General features: G+C 44.3%; 1 pseudogene across 1 annotated transcript in view; it reads right to left on the reverse strand.

The window, feature by feature from the left end:
* The window catches only part of LOC148480641 (interleukin-18 receptor 1-like), a 112,750-nt pseudogene extending 91,690 nt beyond the window's left edge, over positions 1–21,060 (reverse strand). Inside the window, exons 1-2 of the transcript XR_015871953.1 lie at positions 21,030–21,060; positions 17,229–17,324 (exon numbers count right to left, since the gene is read on the reverse strand). The product of XR_015871953.1 is annotated as an interleukin-18 receptor 1-like (transcript). The remainder of the gene's footprint in view (positions 1–17,228; positions 17,325–21,029) is intronic.
* Positions 21,061–24,172: the final 3,112 nt, after the last annotated feature.

Below are 24,172 nucleotides of genomic sequence, written 5' to 3' on the forward strand. Positions count from 1 at the left end.
ATGGAGATTACAAATATCATGTTGGAGGATAATGCTGACGAGTTTGAATCTTCCTAAAGCAACTCAAGGTACAATATTATCTTTTTCTGAAACAGAGGCTGAATCCATCTTAGGGAATGTACAATCTGGTGACGATAACGATTCCTATACCGTGGAACATTTATATCGGGAACTATTAAAAATGAAACAACGAGAACTGGATTATTATTTCCATGGCACTACCTTAAGTGACTACTATAAGGATAAATTCATACCACAAGAGTTTCGTGTAAAAAACTCCCCTACGATTGGAAGATATAATGCCAATTTTTGTAAGCGCTGGATTGCTGTCTTAAATAAATTCAGCTTTGATTTGTTATTATTAGTCATAGAGGAGGCAAATAGAGAACAGGCCCTTGTTCGTGATCATATTAAAAAAACCTTTGAGGGTACACACCTGGTGACAATACAATCTGATGAAGGGAGTAATTGATGTGAGAAATTCAAAGACCAAATCGCTATATATAAGCGGGAAAAAATTAAAATATCCAAAGTGGAATTGGATTACGAACAGAACAGGGTCTATCATTGGATAGGTGGAGGTAGCCGTTATCAGGGGGAAACCACCTACAGAAAACATTGGAAATTTAGCCCTGACTCTGAAACAACTCAGGAGATTAATACAAGTGATCTGATCAAAGTAATACTAGAAGACGTAGGGGGGTACCTTTTGTCCCAGTGGGGGTATGTACCCGCAATCAGTCTTACGATGCAAGAGAAAATACACCAGACGGGGGGGTCAAGGGGCGCGGCAGAGGAAAAGCAGGACGCCAAAAGAGACAATAATCTACAATTTATCTTTTCACCCCCTTTCTGATGTAGAGACTAATATTGAGCCGTGAGTTATCTTTTGTTCCTACAGTGACTTTTGATGGTTTACAGTGGGAGGTTGAGAAACATCGCCTTAATAGGCAATTAAAATTGCATGAGCACTTTCATGGTAATGATGCTTCTATGGTTTCTAATATAACATCTAATATAACATATGTTATACCTCTGCAACTAAGACAGTTGCAGAGGATATCCCAGTTTGACGCTCTATCCTATAATGCCATTATAAAGACGTTATTCATCTTGTAGATGAGGATGTTAATCGGGATCTATCTAAATGCACTGCTAAGTCTAATATTAAGTATAATATGTCTTCAAAAGAGTTTAAAGCATTAAAAGATTTATATGATTATCCTGATATCATTATTCGCCCCGCCGACAAAGGCGGGGCAATCGTGACACAGGACCTTTGGGTGTATATGTCAGAAATTGAACGACAACTGGCTGATTCCTCTGTATGTAAATTAATACACACTGACCCTACACTTGATTTTAAAAAATCATTAGAGAATAGGCTCATGCTTGCTGTTCAGGATGGCATTATCACATGTTCTTTGGCTGAAGCCTTAATACTGTACCTAAATACCCGGTTGTGGCTTTGTTATATACATTGCCCAAAATACATAAAATCCTTGATAATCCACCGGGACACCCCATTATAGCAGCAGCGGGATCATTGTTTCAGCCATGTTCTGTCTTTTTAGACAGTTTATTACAGCCATGTGTAAAGGGTCATGACAACTTTTTACTAGACACTACTACTTTTTTGAAAAAATTGTCTGCAGTTGGTGTTATTCCAGCTGATGCCTTCTTATGTAGTATTGATGTAACAAACCTCTATACTATAATTCCTAATGATTTGGGTATAGAAGCAGTACGGAGATTGGTGATTGACAACCCTAAATACTCTGGTTTTGATATTAATCTGCTGATTGATCTTTTGGAAATGATTTTAACCAAAAATTATTTCCTACTGTATATGATGGAAAATTTAACCTACAGACATCAGGATGTGCCATGGGGTTGAATGTGGCCCCAGCCTATGCAAATTCGTTTGTTTCAGGTTGAACAGGATTTATTTTTTAGCAACTCAGATTTTTCCAAAAATATGATTTTTTATACAAGATATATAGACGATTTATTTATGATTTGGATGGGTACTAAATATGAATTGACTTCTTTTTTTGATTTGCCTAACAATACTGATAGTCCGGTAAAATTTACCTATACTATAGATCCAGCTATGGTGAATTTCTTGGATGTACAGATTTCTATATCTCAAGGAATAGAAAATATTTCCTTTTTCAAAAAAACAACTGACAAAAACACACTTCTGCATGCTGCAAGTTTCCACACTAAACCTCTAAAGTATGGTTTACCATATTCCCAGTTTATCCGAGCTCGCCATATACTGTATGTAATAATATAGTTGATGCTGAGAAACAGATTGATATTATGGTAGATAGTTTTATTGATAGAGGTTATGATCTACCTACATTAATTAGTGCTAAACAACGAGCATTGTCACTATCTAGAGAGGATCTATTATTCAAGGAGAAGAAGGTTTCATCTAAAAATCGCATGCCTTGGGTCAATACTTTTAATGTAGCAAGCGATAAAGTACAACAGGCGGTCAAACAAAGTATTAGGGATTGAGTTGTGAGAACAGGCGTTACAGGAATTAGTAAAAAGAACACTGGTGCCACAAATTTTTTAACAAACAAGCATGGGTGTTACAAGTGTTTAAACTGTTTAACATGCCGGTATCTAATGGTTGGATCTATGATTAAACATCCCTGCAGTGGAAAAAGCTTCTCTATTAGACATGTATTAGGGTGCACTACCAGATATATTGTATATTTGATATTATGCCCTTGTGGGAAAGGATACGTGGGCAAAACTGATAGGACATTACGAGAATGAATGGCAGTTCACCGCTACTCTATCTGTATGGCTATTAAAACTGGAACAAGTGAACAACTAGTAGCACGTCATTTCGCGCAGGCAGGTCATGGATTGGCCACTTTGAGATATATCATTATTGACCATATTCCGGAGCCAATACTTGGGGGGGGAATAGATCACTAAAATTACTAAGATGTTAAACTCGGTGGATTTATCGCCTCAGTACTTTGTCCCCTAAAGGTCTTAATGAAAATGTGGGTCTGCATTGTCTGTTATAAATGTTTATAAATAGAGTTGACCTATGTTGATTATATAATTTGTGTATTGTGGATTTTGATACTTTGTAAATGTTTGTATTCATATTTGTTTTTAGTCACTATGGCAACGGGGACTTTGAGATGACGTCATTGGTGGGCGCCAGTTTCCGGTTCCGGATGCCGCTACCTGTACGTGGTGTGCGTGATGGTATAAGGTAAGCTTGTATTTTCTATACCTTATTACCCTGATGACGATTGATTAAAATCAAAACGTTGGTGAGATTTACCTGCTGTTAAGCTTCCATTCGTTCGAGTGCCGCTGCATATGCTGTGTATTATTTGGGACTCCGGACTGGGGCGCCCTGCGGAAGGCACCGACTACTTTACCATTTACAACGAGTGTGCCGCCTATCAAGACTGTGTGTGTGTGTTATATATATATATATATATATATATATATATATTAGGGGTGAGCGAGTTCGGATTTCTGAAATCCGAACCCCCCGAGCCCCCTCGATCCGAGGCCGATCCGAGTCAGGCTCGACTTTTCCCGCCTGACTCGGATATGAAATCGAGGCAAAACGTCATCATCCCGCCTTCCGGGTCTCGCGGGTTTTGGATCCTATATAAGGTACCCGCGTCGGCGCCATTTTCTCACTCGGCTGTGGACAGTGAAGAGGGATGGTGGGAGTTACGGCTGGCTGGGCTGTGTAGTGTAGTGTAGTGTAGTGCAGAGTAGTGTTATGCTGTGCTGTGCTGTGCTGTGCTGCGCTGTGCTGCTGTTGTCCATAGGGGCTGTGTCCACTACTTCAAAGTCCATAGGGGCTGGCTGTGTTGTGCTGTGCTGCTGTTGTTAATAGGGGCTGTGTCCACTACTTCAAAGTCCATAGGGGCTGGCTGGACTGTGTTTTGCAGTCAGTTGTCCATAGGGGCTGTGTCCACTCCAAAGTCCCGTGCAGTGTCCCAGTCCTAAAGGGGTGCTGTAGTGTTGTCCAGGGGGTACTCTGTCTTTCAGGGGTGCTCCCCCCAAGTGCTAAAAAAAATAATATTTTTTCTGTGTTTGTGAATTGTGTGCGCAGTAGCCGCACGTGCATCAACAAAGTAGTGCCAAGCATGCGCCTGTCATAAGTAAAGGGCCAGCTGGCTTGACCGTTAAAGGGTGCTGTAACCCCTAAAGTACACTCCAAACCAAATAAAAAAATATTTTCTGTGTTTGTGAATTGTGTGCGCAGTAGCCGCACGTGCATCAACAAAGTAGTGCCAAGCATGCGCCTGTGTCATAAGTAAAGGGCCGGCTGGCTTGACCGTTAAAGGGTGCTGTAACCCCCAAAGTACACTCCAGTCCAAACCAAATAAAAAATATTTTCTGTGTTTGTGAATTGTGTGCGCAGTAGCCGCACGTGCATCAACAAAGTAGTGCCAAGCGTGCGCTTGTGTCCCATAAATAAAGGGCCGGCTGGATTGACCGCTAAAGGGTGCTGTAACCCCCAAAGGGCACTCCAAACAAAATAAAAATTTTTTTTTCTGTGTTTGTGAATTGTGTGCTCTGTGGCTGCACGTGCATCAACAAAGGAGCAGCGCCAAGCGTGCGCCTGTGTCCCATAAGTAAAGAGCCGGCTTTCTCATTTCTTAAAGGGTGGTGTAACCCACAAAGTGCACTACTCTCCAGCAAAAATAAAAAAATATTTTCTGTGTTTGTGTGCGCCTTAGCAGCACGTATATATTAATATAACATAAATGGAGGACCAAACTTTCTCCGATAAAAAAAAAATAGGGAAAGATCAAAAACCACTTCCTCCTAGTGCTGTTGCTGCTGCTGGGAGTTGTTCATCATCCCAGAGAGGAAGTAGGAACACCACTACTTTTACTAAACAATTGACCCTCCAACAGTCCCTAGCGATGAGGATGAAGTACGACAGCAGTCATCCTGAAGCAAAACGTATAACTGGGGCCTTGACTGCTATGTTGGTGTTAGACGTGCGTCCGGTATCCGCCATTAGTGCATTGGGATTTAGACAATTGATGGAGGTAGTGTGTCCCCGGTTCCAAATCCTGTCTAGATTCCACCTGCATCCTCAAAGCAGCAGCGACAAGCGTGCGTCTGTCTGTTAAAGGGTGGTGACACCCTCAAAGTGTGCTCCACAAACAATAAAAATATTATTTTTTTTTCTGTCTTTGTGAAATGTGTGGGCTGTAGACGCACCTGCATCCTTAAAGCAGCAGCGACAAGCGTGAGTCTGTCTGTTAAAGGGTGGTGTAACCCTCAAAGTGCTCCAAAAAATAAAAAAATATTTTTTTTATGTGTTTGTGACTTGTGTGCGATGTAGCCGCACGTGCATCAACACAGTAGCAGCGCCAAGCGTGCGCCTGTGTTATAAGTCAAGGGTCGGTTTGGACATCTGGTCCGGACTGAAGGACGTGCCAACAATTTCTGACAAGTCTACTGTCACTGCATATGATACTGTCCTCAAAGCAGCAGCGACAAGCGAGCATCTGTCTGTTAAAGGGTGGTGTAACCCTCAAAGTGCGCTCCACAAACAATAAAAAAATTCTTTTTTTTTCTGTCTTTGTGAAATGTGTGGGCTGTAGCCGCACCTGCATCCTTAAAGCAGCAGCAACAAGCATGCGTCTGTCTGTTAAAGGGTGGTGTAACCCTCAAAGTGCGCTCCACAAACAATAAAAAAATTCTTCTTTTTTTTTCTGTCTTTGTGAAATGTGTGGACTGTAGCCGCACCTGCATCCTTAAAGCAGCAGCGACAAGCGTGCGTCTGTCTGTTAAAGGGTGGTGACACCCTCAAAGTGCGCTCCACAAACAATAAAAAAATTCTTTTTTTTTCTGTCTTTGTGAAATGTGTGGGCTGTAGCCGCACCTGCATCCTTAAAGCAGCAGCAACAAGCATGCGTCTGTCTGTTAAAGGGTGGTGTAACCCTCAAAGTGCGCTCCACAAACAATAAAAAAATTCTTCTTTTTTTTCTGTCTTTGTGAATTGTGTGGGCTGTAGCCACACTTGCATCCTCAAAGCAGCAGCGACAAGCGTGCATCTGTCTGTTAAAGGGTGGTGTAACCCTCAAAGTGCGCTTCACAAACAATAAAAAAATTCTTTTTTTTTCTGTCTTTGTGAAATGTGTGGGCTGTAGCCGCACCTGCATCCTTAAAACGGGAGCGACAAGCGTGCGTCTGTCTGTTAAAGGATTACATCGGTGACAGCATCCAAGTAGGCATGTCAGACAGTCCGTACCTGTACTGGCAGGAAAAAGAAGCAATTTGTAGGTCCCTGTACAAACTGGCTCTATTTTACCTGAGTTGCCCTCCCTCCAGTGTGTACTCCGAAAGAGTGTTTAGTGCAGCCGGGAACCTTGTCAGCGAAAGGCGTAGGAGGTTGCTTCCACAAAATGTGGAGAAGATGATGTTCACAAAATGAATTATCAACTCTTCCAGGGAGACCAGCCTCCAGAACGTACAAAGGGACCTGTGGTTGTGGATTCCAGCGGGGATGAATTAATAATCTGTGAGGATGAGGATGTACACAACACTGAAGAGGGTGAGGAATCGGTGGATGAGGAGGATGAGGACGACATCTTGCCTCCGTAGAGCCAATTTGTGCAGGGACAGATTAATTGCCAGCTTGTTTTGTGGGGGCCCAAACGAACCAATCATTTCAGCCACAGTCGTGTGGCAGACCCTGGCGCTGAAATGTTTGGTTTCTTAAAGTGTGCATGTCCTGTTTATACAACATAAGGGTGGGTGGGAGAGCAATTCCATCTTGCACCTCTTTTTTTTCTTTGAATTATGTACTGTTTGGGGCCTAGTTTTTCAAACTGCCATCCTGTCTGCCACTGCAGTGTCACTCCTAGATGGACCACGTGTTTGTGCCGCCCACTCGTATCTCTTAGCATAGTCATCCAGCTACCTCGGTGCAAACTTTTGGATATAAAAACACTATTGTGAGGTGTGAGGTGTTCAGAATAGACTGGAAATTAGTGGAAATTAAGGTTATTGAGGTTAATAATAGCATAGGAGCAGAAAAACACACATTCTGTGATTTTAGCTGTTTTTATGCTTTTTTAAAAAAAAATACAGATCCAAAACACAAAACCCAGAACCCAAAACACGGAAGGGTGGTTTTGGCAAAACCAATCCAGATCCAAAACACGAAGAAAGATCCAGATCCAAAACCAAAACACGAAAAGTGGCCGGTGCACACCCCTAATATATATATATATATATATATATATATATATATATAGTGACACAGTTAGGTTAGGGGGTCCCTCTCCTGGGTAGAGGACTCCTTCCTTACACACACACACAGCAGCAGGGAAGCAGCACACCAGTCTGGATGCAAGTACAAGCTGGTCGGCGCCAGTCTTTATTGTACAATGTCAGAAATAACATAAAGAAAACATAAACATAAATCCTAGCCCTGTCGGGACCCTAACTTCACAGGTAGTTCCCTCACTACCAGAACCTGGCAGGGCCTAATGCCCTCACCAGCAACCAAGGCACAGCACAACACTCACAGTTAGGTTTTCAAGTGTCTCTGAGCAAAATCCCTGTCTGCTCTCCCAGGTGAGACAATCAGCCCTCAACACACTAGGCTTATATTGGCCACTCTCAGGTGGAAACCCTAACAAGCCTGTTACCAGGCTGCGAAAACCAAAACCTTGAGTGGCTGTGGGTGGAGCCCTCCCTCTCCTCTCACCCACAACCCCCAGGTCCCAAACCGGCTTTTCAAAAAGCCGAGACTCAAGCCTGCTACACTGCAGACTTTCTCCTGGGGATTTTAAACATATAGGACAGGAATCTGGGATAAATGTCCCTGTCACAGACCACTTTACCAGTGATCCTATCACATATCCCCCCCCTTTGTTTCGACCTATGGGGCGGAACAACTGAAGCCCTCAAACAATGAACGCGTGACAACGCGTTCGCTTTAGACAACAGGCCCCCTGGCCTGTGTTCCACCGAAAATGTAAAAGTTTGTATCGCCCACTTTATGGCCACTTCTCCACTGTGGCACCGGGTAGGCATCGAATTTTGAAACACTGTTCAACTTTCGGAAGTCATTGCAGAAACGCACACTCCCGTTGGGCTTTGGAATCAACACAATGGGACTTGACCATTCACTATGTGATACTTCAATAACCCCTAACTCTAGCATATTTTTAATTTCTTTCGACACCGATGCTCTTGGTGCTTCTGGTAACCTATAGGGCTTTAGATTAACTTTAACCCCTGGGTCAGTGATGATGTCATGTTTAACGACCGAGGTTTTCCCAGGTACGTCAGAGAACAGCACCCTATTTCTAACCAGAAACTCCTTGACCTCTCGTTGTTGAATTGCCGACAGGGTTTTTGCCACTGTCACTTCGGGAACTAAGGGCCCTGGACTTACTGGAGGGTCTCGGACGGCCGACAGTACCGTTCTATCTTTCCAGGGCTTTAACAGATTTATATGGTATATCTGTTCCGGCTTTCTTTTCCCCGGCTGGTAAAATTTGTAATTGACCTGTCCCACTCTTTATAAGATTTCAAAGGGCCCTTGCCATTTAGCCAAAAGTTTATTTTCCACAGTGGGAACCAACACTAACACTCTGTCCCCAGGAGCAAAGCTGCGTAACCGAGCATTGCGGTTGTATACCCTCTGCTGTGCCTGTTGAGCCTGTTTCAGGTGCTCTCTCACTATCGGCACCTCTATAATAGGCAATGAAACTAGTGGTCCCTTAAAACGTGGTCTGGGAGCATGATACTGACACTCAGGGCAGGATGCGCAAAAGTCAGATACCTCTTTATGAAGCCCGGGCCAGAAAAAACCTCTGCATTATTCGCTCAGTGATTTTCTCTACCCCTAGATGACCTGCCATTATACGACCATGAGCCAGATCCAACACTGTTCTTCTGTAGGCTTTGGGAACTATTAGTTGTTCCACAACATCTTCCCCCTTCTTAGTCACCTGATATAACCAATCCTGACACATTGCCATGTGGGAATAGGACAAAGGACTATCAGGGTCTATGGGTTTACCATCAACTACTTTTACATTCTCCCTGGCTTTTACCAAAGTAGGGTCCTTCAACTGCTCCACGGCAAAGACCTCTATTCTGACCTCTAAATCAGGCAGATGATCCACTGGCCCAACAACACTTCCCACCTCAATGGGAGGCACATCAGTTGGCGGGCCACCGTCACGCTCCGCATTCTCTAGTTCGCCAACCATAGTAGGAAATGGGAATAATTCTGACTCAGAAGAAACTCCCTCCTCCACTACATCGACAACCTTCTCAAGTGGACCGGGGTTGTTCACAAACGGGGTTGTTCACAAAACGGCTTTCCCACAACTTCCAGAAGTGAGCAAAGTCTCTCCCCAATATTGCATCGTACATCAGACCATGCACCAAACCCACAGAAACTATAGCAGAGCCACATGGGGTCTCGATGTTCACCTCGGCCATAACATAATATCGATTATTCCCATGTATGCAGGTCACACCAACAGTTTTCCCTGTATGCCTCAAGGGGTTCACCAGCTCAGCTTTTATAAGTGTCACCAAGCTACCAGAGTCTAACAGTGCCTCTACTCGGTTGCCACCTACAGTGAGTACACACATGTGCTTATCAGTCTCAGCCTGCCGGTCAGCCATACAGGCTGTCTGTGCAAAGAAAGATGCCCTGCGGTAGACATGAGCAGTATCACATTGCATAGGTTCAGTTGTAAGTGAACAATTAGCGGAAATATGGCCGAAGTCACCACACCGGAAACACTGAATCATATTAATGTCTAGTCGTTTACGGGGCAAGAACCTTCCCGGCCTGGCAGGCCTGTCTCCAGGTTCTACACCCTCAGTCTTAGGTACATCCCACCGCCCAGCACCCTTCTCCGCTGGAACAGTCTTACCAGTGTCTGTGGGAGTTCGCCGGTGCGCCATCGGGGCTTGGTGGGGCATACTCCTCAGCTCCTCAGCCGCCACGTACCTCTCCACTAGCTTGACCAACTGGTCTGCGGTCTTAGGGTCTGCATGGCTCACCCACTTGCGCAGAGTCGCAGGTAACGATCGCAGGTACCGGTCCATCACGACCCTTTCCACGATCTGTGGTCCCTTCAGCGTCTCGGACTGTAGCCATTTTGAGGACAGATGGACGAGGTCATGCATCTGTGAATGTGGAGGCTTATCCATATGAAACTCCCAGCGGTGGACCCGTTGGGCACGAACAAAGGTGGTGACTCCCAAGCGAGTTAGGATCTCCTGTTTTAGTTTTTTATAGTCCTTGGCATCAACCAGGCATAAGTCAAAATATGCTTTTTGTGGCTCCCCAGACAAAAAAGGTGCCACCAGACTTGCCCACTGCTCCTTTGGCCAACCCTCCCTTTCGGCCGCTCTTTCAAATGCGGTGAGATAGGCCTCCACATCATCGCCCGAAGTCATCTTTTGGAGGAAGTGACTGGCTCGTATGGAGTGAGTGGTGGAGGGAGGACCAGTATTAACATCTCTGGGTCGGGCGACCAGGTGCTGTAACACCTCTTTTATGGCCTGTCTGTTTTCCTCGATGGAGACCTGATGAAGTTTGTTAGTCTCCTGCTGAGCTGCTGTAGCTTGGAGCAAGGCCTTAATAATTTCCTCCATTTTGTCCTGGGGTGTAGGTTGGAAGCTGAACCTTGCCTCTCTGAGCATTGGCTGACGCCTCCTCTATGGGACTCCAAGGACACAGTGTTATTTCCACACTCACCAATTGGGTGTCTGTCCCTTTAATTTTTAAACAGAAAGTTTTCCTCTTGCTGCAACTTCAGTGTGTGTGGGTGCCCGCATTCTCCACCATATTGTGACACAGTTAGGTTAGGGGGTCCCTCTCCTGGGTAGAGGACTCCTTCCTTACACACACACACACAGCAACAGGGAAGCAGCACACCAGTCTGGATGCAAGTACAAGCTGGTCGGCGCCAGTCTTTATTGTACAATGTCAGAAATAACATAAAGAAAACATAAACATAAATCCTAGCCCTGTCGGGGCACTAACTTCACAGGTAGTTCCCTCACTACCAGAACCTGGCAGGGCCTAATGCCCTCACCAGCAACCAAGGCACAGCACAACACTCACAGTTAGGTTTTCAAGTGTCTCTGAGCAAACTCCCTGTCTGCTCTCCCAGGTGAGACAATCAGCCCTCAACACACTAGGCTTATATTGGCCTCTCTCAGGTGGAAACCCTAACAAGCCTGTTACCAGGCTGCGAGAACCAAAACCTGGAGTGGCCGTGGGTGGAGCCCTCCCTCTCCTCTCACCCACAACCCCCAGGTCCCAAACCGGCTTTTCAAAAAGCCGAGACTCAAGCCTGCTACACTGCAGACTTTCTCCTGGGGATTTTAAACACATAGGACAGGAATCTGGGATAAATGTCCCCGTCACAGACCACTTTACCAGTGATCCTATCACAATATATATATATATATATATATATATAATATCCCCTTATGGAAGTCCCAGTTTTCTTACCAGAAAGTGGGTAATAATGTGTCAAGTAATAGAAACACAGTGTTGTTATAGTCGTCTTAGTTTTCCTACCAGATGGAGGGTTATGATGGGCATATAACTTTCAGTGTTTTTTTTACCATGGTCGAAAAGGTCAAAAGGTCTACACAAAAATGGTCGACACGGTTTTATCTTGTTTTTTAAAGGGCTAAGGTTAGGCACTTACCGGAGGGTCATGGTTAGGCACCAGGAGGGAGGGTTAGGGTTAGCCATCAAGGGGATGGTTAGGGTGAAGATTAGGATTTAGAAAACTAAAAAAAAAATGTGTCAACCATTTTTGTGTCGACTTTTTTACCCTGTCGACCTTTTGTACCTCTCTACCTTCATCCATGTCGGCCTTTTGTCTCTATGAACCTTTTATACCTGTCAACCTATTGCCTGTCTAACATCTGTTGTCTATCTAGACCAGTGATTCTCGACCTCAGTCCTCAAGGCACACCAACAGTCCTGATTTTAGTGATATCCATACTTGAGCACAGATGGTTAAATCAAAATAACTGAGGTACTAATAAAGTCACCTGTGCTCAAGTATGGCTATCCTTAAAACCTGGACTGTTAGTTTGCCTTGAGGACCGTGGTTGGAAACTTCTGATCTAGACAATGTTAATTTTTTATAGCAAACCTTCCACATACATCTTACCTCCATGCGCTACAAGTCGTGTTAAACATAACCCGTGAGCACTGTCCGACTCTGTAGTGCTGTGCAACTTTTCACCTCGATGCGCATAGGAAGCACAAACCGCTCCTGCTGATTAAAATGATATGCGACATAGCGATACTCTGTGTGCGACTGTTTGTGCCGCTGCTCTGTCGTTTAGTTTAGCCAGTCAGCTCAATGCAGCCTTTGGCCAATATTGGTGAAAACAATATTGTGAGTTGTGAGGTGGCCAAAATTGAATGGAATTAAATGAAAATTATTATCATAGATGTTAATAATACTGTAGAAACAAAGACATGTCCAAATTACATGATTTGTTTAATTTTTTTTAAAGAAATCCAGATCCAAAACATCTGAGGGTGGTTTTATCAAAACCAAAACAGGTGATTTAAAACCAAAGCTAGTTTATGCCCTACAATACAAACATTTACTAGGTGAGACCACATTAGTTTAAGTGGTCTAGTTATGAATATAAAGCACTAACATTCCCTTTTGCCGATTATATCAGTAAGAGAGATTGAAGATTCACTTGTAAAGTATTTAATATGCCACCCGTCACTCACCTGTGACAGTTTTCTCCTTAATACTGGCAGCCTAATACTGCTGTCAAAGGATCACAGAGAAATGTTTGGTCATTAGTTTAACCTGGCGGAGATGAAGCAAAGCCTTTCAGACTTTGCAGGTCCAACATGGCTGGGTATGGGGTAACAAAACTTTTTATCGCTTGATGAGCTTCATTAGGTCTCCAACTCCATAGAGATGTATTTGGGCAGAGAAAAGCAATCCTAATTAGTAGAGATGAGCAGGTCCGGTTCTATGGGAACCGGATCCACTTGAACTTCGTGTATCCAAGCCAAGATCCAAGTCCGGCTAGGGTTTTTTCGCCTTACTCGGATCCAACAACAAGGCAAAACGTGTCATCCTCCCGCTGTCGGATTCTCGCGGGTTTTGGATTGTATAAAGGTCCGGGTGATCGGTGCTATTTTCAATCCGGCTGTGGAGCAGATGTGCTGCTCTGTCTGTACACGTGCTGCTGTGTCACTGTGTTGACCTGTGGGGGGCTGGGGCTACAGGCTGCTGCTGTGTTGTTCATAAAGGGGCAGGGGATGCAGCACATAAAGTGGGGCTTCAGTAATCAGTACATAATGCTGCTGTGTCACTGTTGTCCTGTCAATCAAGGGGCTAGGGCTGCAGTACATAAAGGGTGCTGCTGTGTTGTCCTGTCCATCAATGGGCTAGGGTTGCAGTTCATATAGGGGTGCTGTGTTGTCCAGGAGGATGCTTTGGCAATCCAGGGGTGCTCTTCCCCAGTAAAAAAAAAAACAACTAAAAGTTAAAATTAATAATAATTACCATTCTTCAAAAAATTTAAAAAAATTATCTTTTTATTTTTTTGTGTGCTAGCTAGTAGCTACACTATTATTGTTCTGTGACACTGCCGGCCAGACTGCAGTTTATCATTCACGTATTTGTGACTCTGCAGGTGGTCTGTCCGCACTCCGCAGAAGTGTTGTGTTGTTCATCAAGGTGCTGCTGCCACGTTCAGGGGAGCTTTTCCCCTTTGTAAAAAAGATTTAGTTTAATTTTTTTATGCCTTCAAGTTCCATGTTACATTATTTTTAAAGTACTTATTCATAAGTTGAATACAAATAACCCAATTGTGCCACACACTACCTGACTGACATGACTGTGCAGTTTTTCTCTATAATCATGAACATCAAGAAGATCTCTTCCTATTCCTATAAAAAGGTAATTCAGGTAACTTATTCCTGACTATTTTCAATGTTATGTGATACACGTCAATCCAAGAAAAGCCATGTTTGAAATGGGTTACGAGATACTTTACTATATATTTTTATTGTTTCACTTCATTTTAAGTTTGCTCACATGATGGAAGAATGATCCATTGGCGGATAAGTGATTACAGTGACCTTCTGAAAAAAGTTTTACATCCATCCTTTTTTTCAAACTGTATAAATTTAACTAACTAAAGTTTATAACAGTACTATTTTAGGGCAAGTAGTGCTGTTATGCCTCGCTATTTTCATTTCTGATTTTTTTTCCTTTATTGCTCATACTTCTTAATGTTTTAATATAACAAAATAAGGAATGTTTTAGACCATGTCTTAGATCAGCATATATAACACTTAGGGCCTGATTCATTACCGATCGTAACTGCGAATACACACACAATCGCCTGATTGTTGCGTTCCGCACATGCTTTTGCATCGCAGTGCGCCTGCGCGAGTACTCCACTACGATCGGGACTGTGATCGCAGTGACTATGCAGACCCATCGCAGAGTGATTGACAGGAAGTGCCGTTTGTGGGTGGTGACGGGGGGGGGGTCGGCAAAACGCAGGCGTGCTAGTGCACATCAAGGCCGTTGCAGGGGCGTGCATAAATTAGGCACTGTGATGCCACACTGCGATGAGTACTCATAGCGTGCGATGAAGTTAGAAATTCCTGAGTAAGGTGAGAGCTTTTGCAAGTGTGCCTGAGTCTGCGATGGTACTTGATGTTACAGATGGTTTTGCAGTCTTGCTAAACATTGCGGATGTGTGTAAGGTAAAGGGGGCAACCTCATGAAGTGCTGCGAGGGCATAGCGATCGCAATCGATTAGCATACTATCACAGTTGATCTGCGTGCGTAATCGCAGCTACGATTGCGATAGCGATCCGTAGTGACTCAGGGTCTCATTCAGACCCGCTCGCGAGCGCAGGACGCTCGCAAGCGGGTCGATGGTACCCAAATGCGCATGCCCACGTCGTGCGCATGCGCGAGACCCGGCGAGCGACGGGGAAGCCGTCGCTTGGGGTCTCGCACCAAAGGGGGCGTGCTGTCGATGGTGAGTGACAGCACGCCCCCTTTGGTGGGCGTGCTGGGGCGTGGCTGCCCAGACGGAGGCGTTCCCATGGGAACGCCTACCGTCTGGGTCCGGCCCCACTGACATCACTAGTGGTGTCAGTGGGAGTGATTTTGGCTCTGACAGAGCCAAAATCACTCCAGGGCTTACGGTCACCGAGACCATCATCATGGATGCGACCATCATCATCGTGACCATCATCATGGATGCTCGCATAAGCTGTGCGTGGTAACCCACAGCTATGCGAGCGTCCAGGAGGACGCACCAAAAAAACACAAAAAACGCCCAGATTCAGAGCGGGCGCTCGTTCAGAGCGTCCGGCTCTGAATCAGGCCCTCAGGCCCTTAGTCAGTGCTAGTCTGCAGTTTAAATGTTTACAGCAGTTCCTCAGTGCACGTGTGATAAAGAGGAATATATGGTATCATAACAAAAAAGCAGAAAGCAGTAAAATAAATTATGATATTCAGATGTGTCCTCATACACCTAGGGCCAAATGTAATAGGGTGAGAGCTTAGAAAATGTGAGAGTTTAGCAGTAACCTCTCACACCTTTTAAACTTGGCCAAAGTAATAGAGTCCAAGAACATGCAAACTCGCACATTTTTAGACTCAAAAAGCTCTCACGATTTAAATTCTCATCCAGATGTTTTCCCATTTTGAAGATAAAACTTGACCAATGTAATAGTGTGAGAGTTTACTGCTAAACTCTCACATTTTCTAAACTCTCACCGTATTACTTTTTGGCCCCTAGTGTCTACACACCATATGGCGCACGATGCCCAGCGCGACTGAGACATTCCGAGAGGAGTAGCGCGCATTATATTTCTTTACATTTTGCTTCTTAGTCGCATCGCAGATGCAGTGAAAAGCCGCTCACAGTGTACCAGAGACACTTGGCTGTGGCTTTAACTGCATTGGAATTGGTTTTACAGATGTACATAGTCACAGATGAATCACAATGAAACTCAGCATGAGAAAAAATCGCGGCCCCACACAGCAAAGCCCTTTTTACACAGATTCAGGCTCGTCGCAGACAGATATACAAATGTTATGGATGAAATTGTTCAGTGTAATCTAGTAAATGTAGTTTTATCACTCCCATTTATTTTATTAATGCAAATAAGATGCATATTTTGAGTGTGAAAGATGGTCCGGGACCTGTAGGGTCAACAGTTCATTTTTTGGTCAATTAATTCACAAATCTTTTACCTTAAGATTATAAAAATGTGTTTAAAATATACATGTATTAAATGTATTTTGTACAGACTTTTTTTCCCAAAAAAATATATATTTTAAAACATAGTTTTGTTCAAAATTCACAATTAAAATATTACATTGCTCTAAGTAATGAATTTCTTTTGAGCTCCTCCTTTGTGAACTGATTGTCACATGAAAAACTAAAATTCATAGAAATTTTAAATCTTTGAAGACTTTTGGATTTCTCAACATTTATCTCACATCGTAGAGCACAGCTAATTGTTTGTAAATATAATTAGAAGCCTCAGAAAATATGACACAAGTTTGAAATCCTGCAGTACGGTGTGTAGTGTTCAAACGCAGTGAACCTTAGTAAAGGAATTACTGTAATAATTTGGGGGATTCAGTTCCCCATCCACATGCCTCATGTCATCTGTCTATCTCCTCTCTCCCCTAGATTGTAAGCTCCTAGGAGCAGGGTCCTCCTCCCTCCTGTTCCCACAGCCCTCATCTCTAGCATTTCTATGACAGCCTTCACCTTCCCAGCTGTATTGTGTACTGATAATTGTGGTGCTACTGTAATTTTTACTTGTGCTCTGTTTATGCTTCAGTTCCTGTATTGTAATGTAATATTCTGCGCACCCTGTACTGTCCTAATGTTGCCATATGTATGGCACTGCGGACCACTTGTGGTGCCTTATAAATAAAATGTAATAATAATAATAGGACAATTAATGTTCTATGTGTAGGTCACTAAAACATATTATAGTTGAATCCATAGTTGTCAACCAATGTCATTTCTTCCTTTGGAACAATTCTACAACACAGATATGCAAATCAAAGACAGAAGTAATATCAGATATCTACAATAAAGATGACACTCCTTGTTCTATCAGAAACAAATAAAAACAGACACATAATTGCCTCTAAAGCAGAAAAGATAGTACTTACCTAATTTTAGTAGATATGCAAGAACAATAAGAAAGCAGGCTGTTCTTCCTTTAAACATTGTTTTACCTTCACAGTTTAAACTATATTGTGGTTGACCTTAATCAGCACTCAGATAGAATACTGACTAGCATATAACAGTTTACTCAGCAATTACATTGGTTTCCTGTACCACGTCAAACTAAGAATGTGCAAACTCACATGCAATTCCTGCTCTTTTTTTTGTAATGAAGCAATTATGAAATTAAGTTTACACTGTGGGGTAATACTTCTTTCTGTTTTTAAGTAAACACTGTTTTTTGTAAGTAAATACATGTTTAATACAGCTTTTACCATTGTTGATACAGGAAAATGCACATTAGCAGGGCTGCCATCAGAAATCTGGGGCCCGGTACTAATAAAATAGGCTAAGTGAGGCTAAGGAAAGATACAAAATTTTATATATAAGTGAAGGTGTAGGAGTGGACATTTACTATACATAATAGAATTGTTTATTGATATAATTAGTTAAAATATAAATATATATATAGTGAGTGTACATATATGTATAACTACTTAGTTAACATTATAAATATATATATATATATATATATATATATATACACATATATATATATTGTGGCAGTGTCACCAGAGATGGCACTGGTGAGCAGCTGATATGTGACAGTGTCACCAGAGGCGGCACTGGTGAGCAGCAGATTCTGTGTGGGGCAGGTGAGGTCCGCCCACACAGACTAGAAAAGCATTTTGGAAAGATGGCTAATGGCTGCCTGGTGAAGAGAGCTCAGGTGTGGGCTGACGAGAAGGCAGACCAGTTAGGTTTCTGGGGACAGTCTAGGTGAGAACCCAGCAGCCAGGAGAACCCAGTGAAGCTAAGCGAACCATTGGGGGCCAGAAGGCCTGAGTCCGGATCTTGCAGGAGGCAAGGGGGGACCATCAAACTCTCAGACTGTGGTACTATAAAGCAGCGAGGCTGCAGGCTAAGGAAGCTATTTCAGGCCAGGAGGCCAGGGTCCAATTCTGCAGAGCCGTAACTAGACTTTTTGGTGCCGTGTGCCAGAGAGCATTGGCGCCCCCCCCTCCTACTTTTTAAATAGGGACATAAGATAATGCACTTGAAAAAGGGCCAAGGCTTCATGGGGAAGGGCCAAGAAAGAGATAGGGGCAGCCAGGAGATGCTGGGGATAAAAGAAGAAGAAGCTACAAGTGAGAATGATCATATACAGGAAAATTGACAGGCCCAAACAGTGCCCCCTGCCCTGTGGTGCCCTGTGCCATGGCACAGGTCGCACTACCCTAGTTACGGCCCTGCAATTCTGCACATGGCAGGAAGAACCCCATTTACAGAGACTGTGTTGGCAGACTAGTTGCACCCTTATAGAGAGGGCTCAAGAAGTGAGCTAGTGCCCTAAGAGAGGGTTAGGTTGTTTATTATTTTATTGTTGTTTCCTGACTACCATGCTGAAGTAAAGCACCATGTTCATTTGTATGCTGGAAACCTGTGTGTGGATGCTCATTAAGCACCTAAACACTGCACCAATCCACCCTCTACCGAGCTAATTAACCCCAAGACATCACAATATGGTGGAGAATGCGGGCACCAAGAGATTCTACGCACCAAGATTCTCTGCAAGTAAATGGACATAAGGAGGCTCACTGCACCTGCATGGCTCATCAAGGTGGTGAGTGGAAACAACGCATGTTGAACTGTTTAAGAGAATTGTCTGCAAATGTGTACTTCCTTGGCATTGGAACGGTTAAAAGGAATTGTGTGGTTTAAAAGTTCTGTTGAAATCCTCAAGCTCGTTAAGTCAAAATGTGGTACTGAGGGAGCAGAGGCTCCTATTGAAAAGCTGTTGAGACTGTTTTGATACATGCTGGTACTTGTAGTGCCACATGAAGAAAAAATGTTTTGCTGGGTTAAAAATACTTGTGAAGACAAAGTGTGATACAGTGAAAACAAAAACAAGTTATTCCTGTGTATTTTGTATCAAGAATTATGGCAAATATAAATAAATATTTTAAAGGCAGAATGCCTGCTACAAAGTTTCAGTCTCAAGCTAGAGAGATGGAAAATCCGGGCTGGAGTTTACAGTCTGAACTCTGAATGTGAAGAAAGTCAGTTACATGGAAGAGATTTAAAGTTGTTTGAAATCCTCTGTGGTGAATCCTTTCAAATTGATGGGGTAAACAATGATAATACGTTAAAAGAGACATTTACAAAGCAGAATTGTTGTCAGTGTGTGTGGTCCAGTGAGGGCTATATCAGCCTGGAAGAATTTGACAGAATGCATAAAGCTTTGATAAAAGGCAATTCGTATTATGCTGGGAAGGTTGATGACTTAAAGGAGCAATTAGCTGATGAGAGAAATGTTCATGAACAAGCTGAAAAGAAATTACGGAGTGAATTGTCCACTTGAAAATGGCATTTGAGCAGCAAGAAATTAAAAAACGTGAAGTTCTTAAAGAGACAGACCTCAAATTGGCAGCTATGTCTGAACGCCTTGAGGAAGCTGAAAAGTTTCAATCTGTTACAAAGTATGAGAATGATGTGCTCCTAGCAAAGAATAACGTATTAGAGCAGGATGTTGTGGAATTGCAGCAAAAGTGTGTTGTACTTCAGCAGGAAGTGGAAGAATTGAAAGAAGGTGTCCAGAGATATCAGTGATGCAGAGCGTGCACAAGTGAAAGTGGCGGATCTGGCTCTGGTGTTAAAAGGAAAAGACTCTTTAATTGTGTCCACACATGTAACACTTAAAGATTGTGAATTGGAGAAAAGTTCTCTGGCTGAAGAGTTCTGTTTAGTAGAAGAGAAGTATATCCAGATGCTGCAGACTCTCGCTCAGTGGGAAACTGACCGTGAAGGTAAAGAGATGGAGATGGTCCGTCTTAAAGTCAGCTGTAAAGAGCAAGTGCAAGCTCTCCAATCCAATTTAACTGCAGCTAGAGCAGTTTCAGAATGTCTGGCAGAAAAAAATGTATTCCTGGAGGAAAGTCTGCATAAAGCCGTCAAGCAAAGTGAATCTTTGGAAAGAGAGCTTAACCTTGCCCATGGCAGGACTTGGAAGTTGCAAGAACAGAGGCCCTGATTCAGAGCCGGACGCTCTGACAGAACGCTCGCTCTGAATCAGGGCCGGTCTTTTTTTTTTTTTTTTTAGAATGGCCTCCTGGCCGCTCGCATAGCTGTGGGTGACCATCCACAGCTATAGCGAGCGGCCAGGAAGATGGTCGCGATGGTCAAGACCATCGCGACCATCGGGCGTGCGTCAAGACCCTTGTGGTAGGGTCTCATTGCCGCAAGCCCCAGAGAGATTTCGGCTCTTAACAGAGCCGGAATCTCTCCACTGACATCACTTGTGATGTCAGTGGGGCCATCCCCAAACGGTAGGCGTTCACATGGGAACGCCTCCGTTTGGACAGCCACCCCCCCGGTCCGCCCACCAAAGGGGGCGTGCTGTCACTCAACATCGACAGCACGCCCCTTTTGGTACGAGACCCGGAGCGATGGATTGCCCGTCGCTGTCCGGGTCTCGCGCATGCGCGTGACGGAGCCGGCTCCGTCGTGCGCATGCACTCTGGGCCACCATCGACCCGGTTGCGAGCGCTTGCGACTGGGTCTGAATCAGGCCCAGAGTGAGAACCTTGAGAAGCGTTTGCTAAGTGCACAGAACCAGTTGCAAGGATTCCGAGTGGAGAGCAATACCAAATAACTGGAGTTGCAGAGTGAATTAAACGTGGCAGAGTCTGAAATAAATGTACAAAAGTTGAGATTTGCTGAACATGAAGTTGTGGAGGGCAATCTACTGCAAACTGGGAGCAAGTTGGAAAGCGCCATGGTGAAAATTGCCCAGCTGGAAGAGCAGCTGTCTATGGCTCAGGAAAAGTTCCATATGGTAGTGGGAAAATCAGAAGAGGAAAAGAAGTTAAATAACATTCTGAACTAGGATTCTGGAATCAAAATGGCGTCCGATGTCTTTGCTGAACCCAGTGTGGCAAAGTACATAACCACAAGCAGCAATTGGTTCACGTTGATCCTGAAAAGGCTGTCGCACAGAGTGATATGCTACCGCTGCAGAGTGTTCTGTGTGATGAGCAGCGGACAAACAGTGAATTGTGGGAACTAAGCAAGATGTTCCAGAATGATGTCTTTCAGCAGCAATGTGATCATAGAGATGTCCTCATTAACGATACCAGTGTACAAGAAGGGACAGAAGTATCTGAGTTGGGAAAGTCCCTAAAGGGACCTGTGCTAAAGGTCCATCTTGGGAAAGTGGATTTCAGCTTACAGTAATAACTGAGGGTGTAAAGTCCTCCCAAAGGGGCACAGGTCCAGGTTGCATAACCGTTTCTGAAATTGGCGATAAAGAAATAACGTATACAAGTGGTGATCGCATAACCCATGAGGCAAAGGTACAAGATGTACAAAAGTCTACAGATATGTTGATGGCTTCCAAAGATGAGATTCTGATGTCACTATGTGATCACAGTGATGTGAATGTGCCCAAGTCATGCATTTTTGCAGTGGAAAACAGAACCTTACAGGCAGTTAATGGTAACAGTCTTGTGAAGAGTAATTCTCATATATGTGAAGAAATCTAGAAATATGGCACAGACAAAGAGGACTTTGCGCTGTGCCTTGGCTGTTTTCAACATCATAAATGACTTGCACTGTGTACTATTAACACCAAGGGCCTCATTCTGAATCAAACACAATGGCAATGTTCTCGCAAATTATATGTCACTAAAGTCACTAAAAAGTCGAAAAGTATGTGTCCCATGGTGTGCGCACATAAAGTCACAGTATCGATTGAGACACATGGTCTCAGAAATGTATTGCCCATTCCTGAGCTGCGACTGGGAGGTTGCTATTCAGAGGCATGGAAACCCCACTGTCTTATGGGCATAACTATGGGCATGTCGCATAACTGGTTGCAAACTGAGACACTTAATTGCTTCATTGGAGACCATTAGGCTATATTATGACAGATATTCTGCACCTAGCATGGGGTTGGTGGAAGTTTTGATGATGCAACTGGTAGACGCACTGAGTGGTATTGTAGCATCAATAGATACACAAAGTGGGTGTCTCAGTCCTTACAGAATCAGACGCACACTTGTACACCAGGGGAAGGGCTGATACTAGCTTTAAAATAGAGTTGCAGACGCGACTACAGCAAAAGAGCTAAAGCGGTCACAGTAGCGTTTGACTCAGTCAGAATCAGGACCTCATTCAGAGTCGGTCGTTGCGGCCGCACGGTCGTAAGGTAAAAGGGGCCGGATATGCAAATGAAGCGCTCGCAAGTTGCGTCGTTAAGATGGGATCGTTAGCTGGACGAGCGAGGGGAGGATGCGGCCGTAAGACTAAAAATACGCCCCCTTCTCGTTCCCATTACACGTCATCTCTGGGCATATAAGGATTAATCGAGACCATCGGGAACCATCGGAACTGGTTGTAGACCTTAAGGTGACCATACCCTCTCTTAAGCACTGCGATCAAGTCAGTGTAAAAACCTCCCATGTCACATGTGCCATGACACTACTTAGTTAATTATGCACTCCCATAATCCGTATGCACTCCCACAAAATGCCGTTTGCATAGTCAGGCATGCCTACGTTCGGATCTCCACTCCCCCGTTCACAAGCACCTTCCCCTGTTACCACCCACAAACGCCTCATCCTGTCACTCAAACTAACGACCTGGCCAAGTTGAAGGAGAGAGCAATTTCTGATCGTAATAGCTAGTTTGCGCACGCGCATTGCGAATTTTACGCATGCGCAGTTTAGCAAACATTGGTGGCGTACGACCGTGCGGCCGCAACGACCGACTCTGAATGAGGTCCTCAGTCCCTTCAGGTGGTTGTACTCTGTTTTGATCCTTTGTTGCAAAAAGCTGTTCTTACTGATTAACCACTTAACTAATATTTTTTCCAAAAGTGTCCCCCAAACTGTCCATTTTTAGTTATTTAAACCTGATTCAATGTAATGTTCAGCAGTGACTCCTACCCTTTTGCATGCGGGGCCTGCCGCTGCTGTTCCAACCAGCCAGCTCCCGGGGGCTGTGTAATGGTTCTGGCAGGCGCCGGGATAAGCGTATGCGCAGAAGTGGTGGTGCATGTACATAACACCATCATCCAGGGACTGCATCAGCTGCAGCCCCTAGAAGCCGTGTAGGGCTGTCCGAAAGACAAAGCAGCGGCAATTGATAATGGGATTGGAGTGTGGTGGTACTGGGAGTATGGTAATGTCACAGCCTGGACCCAAGTTCCTAAGGGAAGAATATGCTATCAAACTCCTGCTCCACACAAGATAAAAAGCAAGGAGGGCAGTGCCTATGAAGAGGGACGGTGGCACCCGATTGGAAAGAGGAAATGCTGCGAGTGCCTAGAGAACATGCACAGGCCCAGTGCAAGAAGAGGACGGGGGCAAATAGAAGCAATGATGATTATTATAATCAGCAGTGCTAACTATCTGCTTCTGATTTACCTCTTCAGTGGTTTACTAGTGTGGCTGTTATATTCAGCGGCGTATCTATAATAGGTGCAGTAGGTGCAGTGTGTGCGGGGCACACGGGCCCCGCACCGCACACCCTGCACCCATATTATTTTAAACTTACCTGTCTATGGTCCATTTTTCCAGTGTTCTACACATGCGCAGTAGACTCCGGGCACACTCTAGTGCCCAGAATTTACTGCGCTTACACAACACCGGAAAATGGCTGCTGCTGCCATCTTCCCGCCGTCCTGCGCATGCGCAGTAGACTACAGGCACACTCTAGTGCCCAGAGTCTACTAATGCTCCGGTGGCTGGACAGCCGCGTCAGTCGGCTGCCGGCCACCGGGAAGAGAGGAGGGGGCCCCGCACGGGGAGTGCACACGGGCCCTCTCCTCTCTTAAGATGCCCCTGGTTATATTATATGTATTCTGACTGTCTACCCGGGTTGGGAATGA

The sequence above is a fragment of the Taudactylus pleione genome, unplaced genomic scaffold (genome assembly GCF_031769625.1).
Source record: "Taudactylus pleione unplaced genomic scaffold, aTauple2 ptg000609l, whole genome shotgun sequence".
Classification (NCBI taxonomy): domain Eukaryota; kingdom Metazoa; phylum Chordata; class Amphibia; order Anura; family Myobatrachidae; genus Taudactylus; species Taudactylus pleione.